The sequence below is a fragment of the Suncus etruscus genome, chromosome 13 (assembly GCF_024139225.1).
Source record: "Suncus etruscus isolate mSunEtr1 chromosome 13, mSunEtr1.pri.cur, whole genome shotgun sequence".
In the NCBI taxonomy this organism is placed as follows: Eukaryota; Metazoa; Chordata; class Mammalia; order Eulipotyphla; family Soricidae; genus Suncus; species Suncus etruscus.
The window spans coordinates 28,657-39,110 of NC_064860.1; the positions used below are offsets into that span (position 1 = coordinate 28,657).

A 10,454-nucleotide genomic window follows, 5' to 3' on the forward strand; every position below is an offset into this window, starting at 1 on the left:
TTGAGTTGAATGGAGAATAGAGTTGATGTGCCCTTAATGATGTGCACAACTCAGCATCAAAGAATAATAAGACAAGCTGTCATCCATTACTTGTTCCATCTTTGTACAAGTTATTTCCTCCCTTGCACAGGTTCTGAGGGCTCACTGGCATGCTTTCTACCCTTTGAGGCTAAGTGCACCATCCAATGTCAGCAGGCAGGTCCTCAACTCAATTGTCCTGCCATCATGGTATGTCATGATGCTGTTTCCATAGCTTTAGTTTCATTTGGGGGTGATATTCAGAGACTATTTCCAACTCTATGTCTGGGGAGGTGGTGGCTCCTGGTGATTTTAAGGAGACTGTGTGATGTAGGGAATCAAACCTGAGACTTTAACAAGCAAAGCCATCTTAGTCCTTGTGTTAGTTCTTGTTTTGACTTAATCTTGAAGTCCCAGGAGGAAGAAAAGCCACAGTGCAGGCCTTCAGTTAGCCCTGTCATAAATGCCAGTCAATGAGTAGTTCAGCCTAGTCAGAACCAGGGCTGAGAACATTTTTCGGTACTTTACTGGGAAGATTGTCTTTCTTTTTTAAAGGGTCTGTTCCCAGAATTTCTGGAGGGCATGGGTCCCTGTGATGAGCTTACCTCTCACCAATTAGCCTCAATCTTCTGAGCATATTTGCAAAGGCTGTAAATCTTAGAAGATTTAGTGATATCCAATTCTGAAGTCGGAATAACTCCATTTTGCTGACTCATTAGCCGCTGATGTACACAGACAAGATCTGGAAGTGGGGAGGGAGACAGGAGCTACTCGGTCTCATTTTCTCTCTGAGCTTTCAGGCACTGGGGTTGAATAAGCCAGAGCAGATATGTCAGAAAGAATAAAGAACAACTGTCTTCCTTTCACAACCAGGCTCCTGAGTCACTCAGCCTTGAAAGGAAATCATGCACTGTTGCAAGTCAGCCCCTGAAGAGGTTGACTGATGGAGGGATGGAGGATGAGGTCTTTCCCCTCCAGCTCGAGCGCATGTCTGCCACCCTGTCCAGCGACGGTTCTGAGGTGAAATGGCGGGTAAACAGTTCGCAGACGGTCAGGCTTGTGGAAATATTAGCTTTATTCGGTGGACAAGACTGAAGTCCAAAGACAGCATAAGTTCCAGCCAAAAGCCTCTCGCCTCCCACAGACCCTTGTTTTTCTCCCCCAGAATAGGTACCACCCAATGATAGGATCAGATACCACCCAATGGTGGAAGCAGAATCAGGTACCACTCTAGGGTGGGGGCAGAATGCCAGGTCACACCCTAGGGTAGGGCACAATCACTGGATAAGGGTAGGGTCAGTAACATAATAATCCCAAAAATATTTACATACACAACAATTCCGTCATTTGTTTATGGTAGGGTCAGTAACATAATAAGCCCCAAAATATTTACATAAACAACAGTGTACATTTTCCATTTCCATTAGGCTCTAGTGGTAATAACTGAGCAAGCAAACTAATGAAATGAACCCATTAGGAAGCCCTGGGTGCTGGGTGCTATTCATCTTGATGGAAGAGGAAGGCACTCTCCTCAGCTGGTCAGGCTCTGCCCGCCAGCTCTCACTCATCCTCCCTAGGAAAAAGGAGGACTTTCAGATCACACCAGGACTTGTTTATTTCACATGGGGGCTGTTGTCAGTGGGGCACTGTGGGTGACCGCGCACCCCACAAAAGAACTCTGGATGAATTTTCCACCGCCTGCCTAAATAGCCACAAAGTTTGCATAGCCCCGAACCAACAGAAAACTCTGCAAATAAATTTAGCTCAGCACAAAGAATCTGGCTTAACCAGATTCCTTAACCTTTCCATGGAACCTGTTTTTGTGCCTGCTCTCAAGCACATAAAGTTTAAATTGTGATCCTTATTGCTTGCACAAAAGAAAGATCTAAATGGAAATTAGGCTAAACAAAAAATTGTATTTGCATAAATATCAATTAGCTATTTGTTTAAAATTTTGCTTCCCCTCCCCTCATCCCGCCAGGTTCCTCCTTATCCTTCCCGCCATCAAAATGTGTTTATGCTCCCATTGGTTAAAATTGTTGTACTTGTACAAATCTGATTGGTTTATGTTTCAATCCTATGCTACTACTCCTCCCACTGGAGCAGGGCATAAGAACCCTGCTCTCCCCTCAATAAATCCTCTTGACTGGCAACGTCACCCTGAGCGTTTTACTAACTTCTACAGCTTAATTTTTTAGGTGTTCACAAAAGAGCTTAACACTCGCGAATTATTTGTAGTTGTCTTCTGCCTTCTGTCCTGGTTGAGAGAAAGCTGCTGGCCGGAATTCTCTCCCAGTAAAGGGCAGGAGCAGAGGCAGTTACAGGGCACTGACCCTAAGTGTCCCATAAAGACTCTTGATTGCTGAGGTCTCTGGAAGAAGCTTACTCTGTGAGCCTGCAAAGGACTGAGCGTGAAAGAGAGGATGCTGGGGACACGGCCTTCACTGAGACACTTAAGGACAGACCCACCACTCTGTTCTCTTGCAGCTGCTGATACCGATTCTCTCCGGTCTCCTTTGGTTTCCGAGGGGCGTGTTCTCCTTTAAAGATCTTCATTTTCGGAGGAACGCTGTCCCTCCTCCGCGCGCCTGAGCACCGGCCCGACCCGGCCACGGCCACGGGTGCTGCTTCAGCGGCGAGAACAAGGACTCGAGGACTCGGACCAGGAGCAAGAAGAACGGAAGCTGCTTCTGCCTAGCACCCTCCTACCAAAGCCCTTAATGGAGCTGAGCTCAATTAGCGCAGCCTGCCTTCTGCCCGCACAGATGAGCAGGCCCTGCTGTCCTCCATCCTTGCCAAAAAAGCCAGCAACGTCATCGATGTGTCTGCTGCTGACTCCCAGGGCAGGGAGCAGCACGAATACATGGACCGAGCACGGCAAGGTAGCACCCGCCTGGCTGTGCTGAGCAGCGCCTGACCCACTGGAAGAAGCTGCCACCGCTGCCGTCGAGTGCTGGCCAGCGAGCCCACCCCCTTCTCTGACTTGCAGCAGGTCTCCGGGATAGCTGCTCACGACTACAGTGCACTTTCTCAGATCCGTGTGGATGCAGAAGAGGAGCTGGTGGTACAGTTTGGGATCCCATGAAGCGAGGAGGATCCTTGGACAGCCCTTCTCCTCCTCTCTTCACCCAGTCTCCACCCACCTCCCCTGGCCCCCAGCCTCATTGCGCTTATACAGTGCAGTACCCTAACCTGCTACTAATCACAGAAGAATGTGGAGGAGGAGAGCAAGGCTGGATTGAGCAAAGGAGGGTTGAAGCATTTGGGACTGGCCTTTGAAATCCTGCGCAGGGGTGGGTGGGTCAGATGGACAAGGCCTGTGGTCTCCTCACATTTCCTGGGAAGGTAGAGGTACTATTGTGAGGGTGATCACTCTAGGTGGCCTCTGAGGCCCTCCCCACTTCCTTTATCTTGACCTCCTGTTGCCCTCTCCCTGACTTGGTGCTCATGGCACCTCAGTAGGGTTTGTGGCCCGGGTCTAGACAAGCTTGAATTGGGACGCGTTGAGTTTGTATTTCTAGCACCCTGGGTTTTTACATGTTTCGGGGTTTTGTTTTGTCACCCTCGATAAAAGACATGTACTCAAAAAATAATCTTCATTTCCACTGGGGACATCAGTTGTGTAATATTCACTCATCACCAAGAAAGAAAAGACCTGCAGAGAGCTCCCATATTTACAAGAGTCAATGGTGGTATCACCCAAGAGCCCAAAGTTGTTTCTAACTACAAAAATACCTAAAAAATAACTGGTTTGCATGACATGAAGCTGACCACAAAGAGTGATGAGTGAAGTTAGAGAAATAATTACACTGAGAACCATCATAACAAAATGTGAATGAATGAGGAAAGTAGAAAGCCTGTCTAGAGCACAGGCCTGGTTGGGGTGGGAGGAGGGACACTTGGGACATTGGTGATGGGAATGTTGCACTGGCGAAGGGTTTTATTTTATAAAAAAAAATAAAGAAAAAACGCACACATTTACAAAAATGACTATATATGTATTGTATATATAAAACCTTGAATAAATCTTATTTTTGATACATTTCCCAAGAAGATGAAAATTATTTCTCTATAAGCTCTGAAATCAGGGTACTTTGGGAAATATATGGTGATTCCAGCTTTATGAAGTATGATGTATAGTGTCTTGCACCAGGGTTCATCACTTACTTCCCACTTCCAAAAATCACTAGTGTTGGGGCTGAAGCAGTGATGCTAGAGACAAGTTATCTGCCTTCCTAGCCTAGGACGGACCGCGGCTTGATCCCCTGGCATCCCATATGGTTCCCCCAAGCCAGGAGTAATGCCCTAGCATCAAATGGGTGTGCCCCCCCCAAAAAAAAATCACTAGAGTCCCTGGAGTGGGGTATGGCAGGGCAGGATCCTTCCCGAGGCATAGGTGTTCCTACTCTGCAAAATCTCCTTTTGGCCTTGGTACTTACTAGCAATAAAGAAATCTGTGGCATCTGAATTGTCACCAGCTTCTGCTGAGCCCTTTTCCTTCCCAGCCTGCACCCTTCATCCTGCACATATGCCTGGTCCTCACTTGCAGGTTTGGATTCTTCTTTTAATGTATGCCTGATGTAGCAGCTGTTCTTAAAAGATAAGAATAAGAGAAATGAAATCTCAAAGAAACATCAGGAACAACACAAGAAGACAATGCATTTTGTGTATGCTATATTTTTTTTTTCCTAAAATAGCTCTGCCATCCATCTTTCTCTCAGAAACACCCACCCCTACTCCCTTGGCCCTATGTTCTAACAAGTCAAGTTACCACTGAAGATAAGTAAAACAGTAAAAAGGAAATCCCTGATCCCATGTTTTTGTCTTTTATTTTTTATTTTTGGAAACCAAAGAAATACTAAAATTTGAAAGTGGCTAGCTTGAGTCTTAAGTATAGCATAATAAAAAAGAAGAGTTTGGGACAAAACTATTGGATAAAATATTGAATCAAATGAAAATGAGCTGTGAGCATTAAGGAAAATCAAAAAGAAGCAAAATAAAATAAGCTACAATGCATGAAGTCAATGTAATGCAGTTTGAAAATATACCCTATAAAATGGAATTAATAGGGGCTTCCATTCTTTTTTTTTGGGGGGGGGGTTTCAGGCCACACCCGTTTGATGCTCAGGGGTTACTCCTGGCTAAGCACTCAGAAACTGCCCCTGGCTTGAGGGGACCATATGGGACAACGGGGGATCAAACCCGCAGTCCTTCCTTGGCTAGCGCTTGCAAGGCAGACTCAATTTACCTGGGGGCTGTAGGAGGCAAAGTCAGTAGTAAGCCTTGAACATTGGGGGGTGTGACCCAAACAACTAAAACAAAACAAAACAAAAAAAGATTCCTCTAGGGCAGGGCCACAAAATGTTGAACGGAGTTTGAGACCCCTGCCGGCCCCAAGGCTTCCATTCTTTTTTTTTTTTTTTTTTTTTTTTTTTTTTGGTTTTTGGGCCACACCCGCGGTGCTCAGGGATTACTCCTGGCTGTCTGCTCAGAAATAGCTCCTGGCAGGCACGGGGAACCATATGGGACACCGGGATTCGAACCAATCACCTTTGGTCCTGGATCGGCTGCTTGCAAGGCAAACACGGCTGTGCTATCTCTCCGGGCCCAAGGCTTCCATTCTTAATGCTAGGTGCAGGCCGAGGTCATTGCTGGTCCTTAATGAATGGAGGGCTGGGAACAACCTGGCCAATGAGAGCAGGCCATTCTCTGTTACACTCTGATTGGTTTATAACTCTGTCAGTGAGCCATACTCCGCCAATAGGAGCAGCCCTAGAACTTGGGCGGAAATCCCAAGAGGAATTTGCTGCCTTTGCAGTTAACAGCTACTAGGGCTCCTCGCTTATAGAAACGTATGGAGGCTAATGATATTTGGGCAGGCAGCCGAATTAATCACATCAGAGTTTTCCAACAGAAAGCTTCTCCTTTTTCTGCCCAGGCTTGTTGTGCACTTGGAAGTTTTTGATGAATCTTTATTTGCTAATAAAAGTAAAATCCTTAGTGACAGACTACGAAGCAAGGGTGTTTTCAAATTCATCAAGGCAGTGTTTCTGATGAATGATGCAAAAACAACACAAAAACACCTAATACCTACATGTGTAAAACTAAGAGGGGTATGTGGTGTGTGTGTGTGTGGGGGGGATAAAACATCTGGTGTAAACCACTTGGACAGTTCAATTAGGCATTGTGCGTAAGTAACCATTCTTTGTACAATACACCTAGACCTTTATTTATTACCAAAACTCATTTCCCCCGATTGGTTCTAGCTTTAACCTCTCAACCCAGACAGCTCCATTGTCCTGCTCCTAGGACATTGACAATCACCCTTAGCTCAGTGAGAACTGGATTCAGCGGTTCAGTATGTAGATTTGATGATTTCCTCTTTTCTCACATACGTTTTTAAAAATTAAAAGCTTGGTGTCAAACAATTCTTTATTCTTTTAATATGCTGCCATCATGTGGTTGCTTAGCTCATTAACATTCAAATCTCTCAACATAGTGTATAGAGGGGCCTTATTTAGCACGGATCTGAAAGACTCACTCCAAAGAAAATGCATGTGGAGGGACCAGAGAGATAGTATGGAGGTAAGGCGTTTGCCTTTCATGCAGGAGGTCATCGGTTCGAATCCCGGCGTCCCATATGGTCCCCCGTGCCTGCCAGGAGCAATTGCTGAGCCAGGAATAACCCCTGAGCACTGCCGGGTGTGACCCAAAAACCACAAAAAAAAAAAAAAGAAGAAAGAAAATGCTTGTAGAATACATTCTTCCCATAATATACATGTAGTAATATACATATATATATATACATACACACACATATATAATTTGACTAAGCTGTGGCATTTGTAGATATTTTTTTCAAAATGTAAGATAAAAATAAACGTAAGATGAAATGTGGTCTAGACCCCTAAAAGTCTAATTTTGAAGGAAACATCAATCTATTTTAAATCCACTATATTAGGGCTGGAGCAATAGCGCAGTGATAGGGCGTTTGCCTGGCATGCAGCTGATTCAGGACGGACCTTGGTTCCATCCCCGGAGTCCAATATGATCCCCCGAGCCAGGAGCGATTTCTGAGTGCATAGCTAGGAGTAATCCCTGAGCATCACAGAGTGTGCCAAAAAGCAAAAAAAAAAAAAAAAGGAAAATAAAACCTTAAGACTATAATTTTAAATTTGTATGTTGAATAAACTGAACAGATTTGCTTATTGTTAATTTCTTGCAACAATTTAGAAACCATGTCTAGATTTCTGTGGTAATTGAGGCAGCAGATTTTTCCATATATCTCATGATGCTAAAAGCAACGAGCTTTTTGCTCACCATGTGTTATAAAAAACACTATGGATTTGTAGAGATTTATATAAGCTATATTATTTTTTAAAATTCTTTGTGATAGAAAAAGCAGTTGACGGGCCGAAGAGATAGCATGGAGGTAAGGTGTTTGCCTTGCATGCCGAAGGACAGTGGTTCAAATCCCATCATCCCATATGGTCCCCCGAGCCTGCCAGGAGTAATTTCTGAGCATAGAGCTGAAGTAACCCCTGAGCACTGCCGGGTGTGACCCCCCCAAAAAAAAAGAAAAAGCAGATGACTTAAATGAAAATTACTGATTAAAGGTTCCATGAAAAGTTTCTATCCCTTGCAACTTCTTTACAAAAGCAGTTCTTTGATACATAGTATCCATACTCACTCATACTTTGTCCTACCAGCTTCATTTACTTACAAATTCATGAGTTCTGAGAAAATTTTGGTAAATTAGTAGTATTAAATTTTCTACTATAGGGGGCCAGAGCAGTGGCCTAATAGGTAAGGCTTCTGTCGTGCAAGTGCTAATCTAGGATGGACCATGGTTTGATCCCCTGGCGTCCCATATGGTTCCCGCAAGCCATGAGGGATTTCTGAGTGCATAGCCAGGAGTAACCCCCGAGCATCAACGGGTATGGTCCAAAAAGCAATAAATAAATAAATAAATAAATAAATAAATAAATAAATAAATAAATAAAATAAAAATTCATACTATAATATTACTCGTTTCCAGAATACATTTTAGTGTCTATAAAGATAGAAGTTTAGAAACTTGAATGTTAAACAAGCCAAAACAATAGTTTCTAGTGCTGCTTGCAGTATATGTGTCCAAGCCAACTTTTCTTTGGTTACCAAGATGATGAGCACGGTGTTGTTCTTCCACAACATGAACACAGGCATGCACTATGGCTTCACAGCCCGCACCTTTGGAATGCTGTCATCTCAGATGCTTACCTCACCGAGGAGAAGCCAATATAGCCAACACAATTAGGGACAAGCTCCTTTCTCTCCAAATACATGATTTATTTTGCATAATCAACCATGAGATTCATGTCATAGATTTATGATGTCCCCCTCACAGTCTAGGTTGAAGCCTTAGACTTTCAGAGTTTAAGAGGAGGTCATTTGGATGGACCCACGTGCAAGATGTTGTACACATAAAACAGGAGAATTTGAACCAGAGACATGTACAGGCTGGGCTCATCATGTCAGAGGTGTCCCATAGTGTAGTCCAAGGAACTGGGAATCGTTCTCCATCCATGCTAAGGAATCCCAGGCAACCTCCTCCAGTTTCCTGGGGGAGCTTCTAGCAGTGTCAGTCCCTCATAGTGAACCACCACAGAGAACTGTGTAAGAGTGTCTGGGAGTTTGGCTGCATGAATGATTACTAGTTGAGGATCATATGAGGGTCCAGACATTGGGAAACCACCACAGGAGGAACTGATTTCTGGGGATGCTCAACACCTGATTTTTACACCAGTCAAATTTTCTGTCAGTTGAAAGAAAACTAGCCCTTTCTTTCCCCCTTCAAATATGTGCCTCTGGTGAAGAATATCAAAGTTGAGCAGCAGGAAGTACCCCCCCCCCCATGCTAAAGAGCAGGGAGATAGCTGGGAAAGCTGAGGAGAGGGCCCAGTGTTGAGCAGAGAGCTTCTCTCCCTTTTCTGGGAGAGAAGGAGAGAGTGGTGAGAAATTGATGGAATTGTATCATCATCCTCATTTTAAAGGCATGTGCTTTCCCAGTGGACCTCAGAAAGCCCTGTGCTATGGGATATGGGACAAACTTAAAGCATGAAGAATTGTACTCCAGCTCACTGAGCTCCCTCCAAAGGCAACATTTAACTTCAAATTTCACCCTGAAGGCAGGACAAGAGAAGACAGCAAGGGAGAGGGAATAGATGGAAAGGAGGAATGTCCTGGGAGGTCAGACAAAGGATGGCGTAGAGGTGAGCATCCACATGACTCCAGAGAATGTTGGAAGTCTGATTGGGTAGAAGCCACTTAAGAGGAACTTCTTCCTCTTGGAGGCATGGCAAGGACTTCTGTGATTTTTAGTTAAATGGGCCAAAGAAGCGTGGGGCTATTGTGAGGATGGGATTCTCCTCAGTTGTGGGGGCACAGCAAGAGAAGGGTTTGAAGATGCAGAAAGGTTTCTCCTTGTCACAGAGAGAATGGATGTGTCTCCATGGGACTTCTTAGAGCATCCAGGTGGGTGGAGGGCATGGCTTGTGTGGTGCTTCATCTGGTGAGCTTGAAATAGTTCCCAGGCTAGACCCACCCCAGAAATTTCTTGCTTAATAGAAGAAACTATTATTTTCCAACTTTCAGGCGACAGAATAGAATCCAAGTATGAGTAAGTTTCTTGAGGACAGAGAAGGGATTAGATCCAGATGTTCTCATGTCCAGTTGGCCTGACATGTGGAAGACAAGAAATAGACATAGTTTCTAGCTTTCAAGGAATCCATAAATCTGTGAGCTATTCACAAGTCTAAAACCTTTTCAGACTATGGAAAACAATTCAGCAGTATCATCAATTTTAAATGGACAAAAGGAAGGTAAAGAAGACTTTCAAAAATGCAGAATCGGGGGTAAAGGGGTAGCTGAGGAGCTACCTTGTATATGTGAAACCCTAGATTCTACTTCTGACAGTGCATGGACCCTCAAAGTACCAGCAGTCTGGTCCTGGTGATCCCTGAACACTATCAAGAGTAGTCCCACAAGAAGAGCAAAAACCAAACAAACAAAAACCCACAACCATGCAAAGTACTGAAACTAGGGGTCCATTTTAGAGGTGAAGGTACAGGTAAAGCTCATAAAGAAGATGCAGCTCATTAGCTGATGAGGAAAGGAAGGGTGAAGGGTGAAGACTGGCAGCTGTTAGAAGGACATTTCAGGTCCTGGGAGCTTTGTGAATAAAAGCAAGTGAACAAGAACAGCAAGTTCTTCAGAGTAACGAGGTGAAAGAATTTTCACTATATATTTTTCTCACCTTTTTGTTGACAATACATGTAAAAATTTAACCTTTTCATAAGTAAGGAACTTTTCGATGACTTTTTAATGAGGAAAAAACCATCTGGATCAAAGACAACTAGAAACAATGAAAAGAGAGGCAGAGCCCAATGCTGAAGGTG

The 10,454-nt window shown here is 44.2% G+C and overlaps 1 pseudogene; it reads left to right on the forward strand.

Moving 5' to 3' along the window:
- The first annotated feature begins 1,043 nt into the window (after positions 1-1,043).
- Positions 1,044-3,242, forward strand: LOC126026277 (ragulator complex protein LAMTOR1-like; annotated as a pseudogene).
- Positions 3,243-10,454: the final 7,212 nt, after the last annotated feature.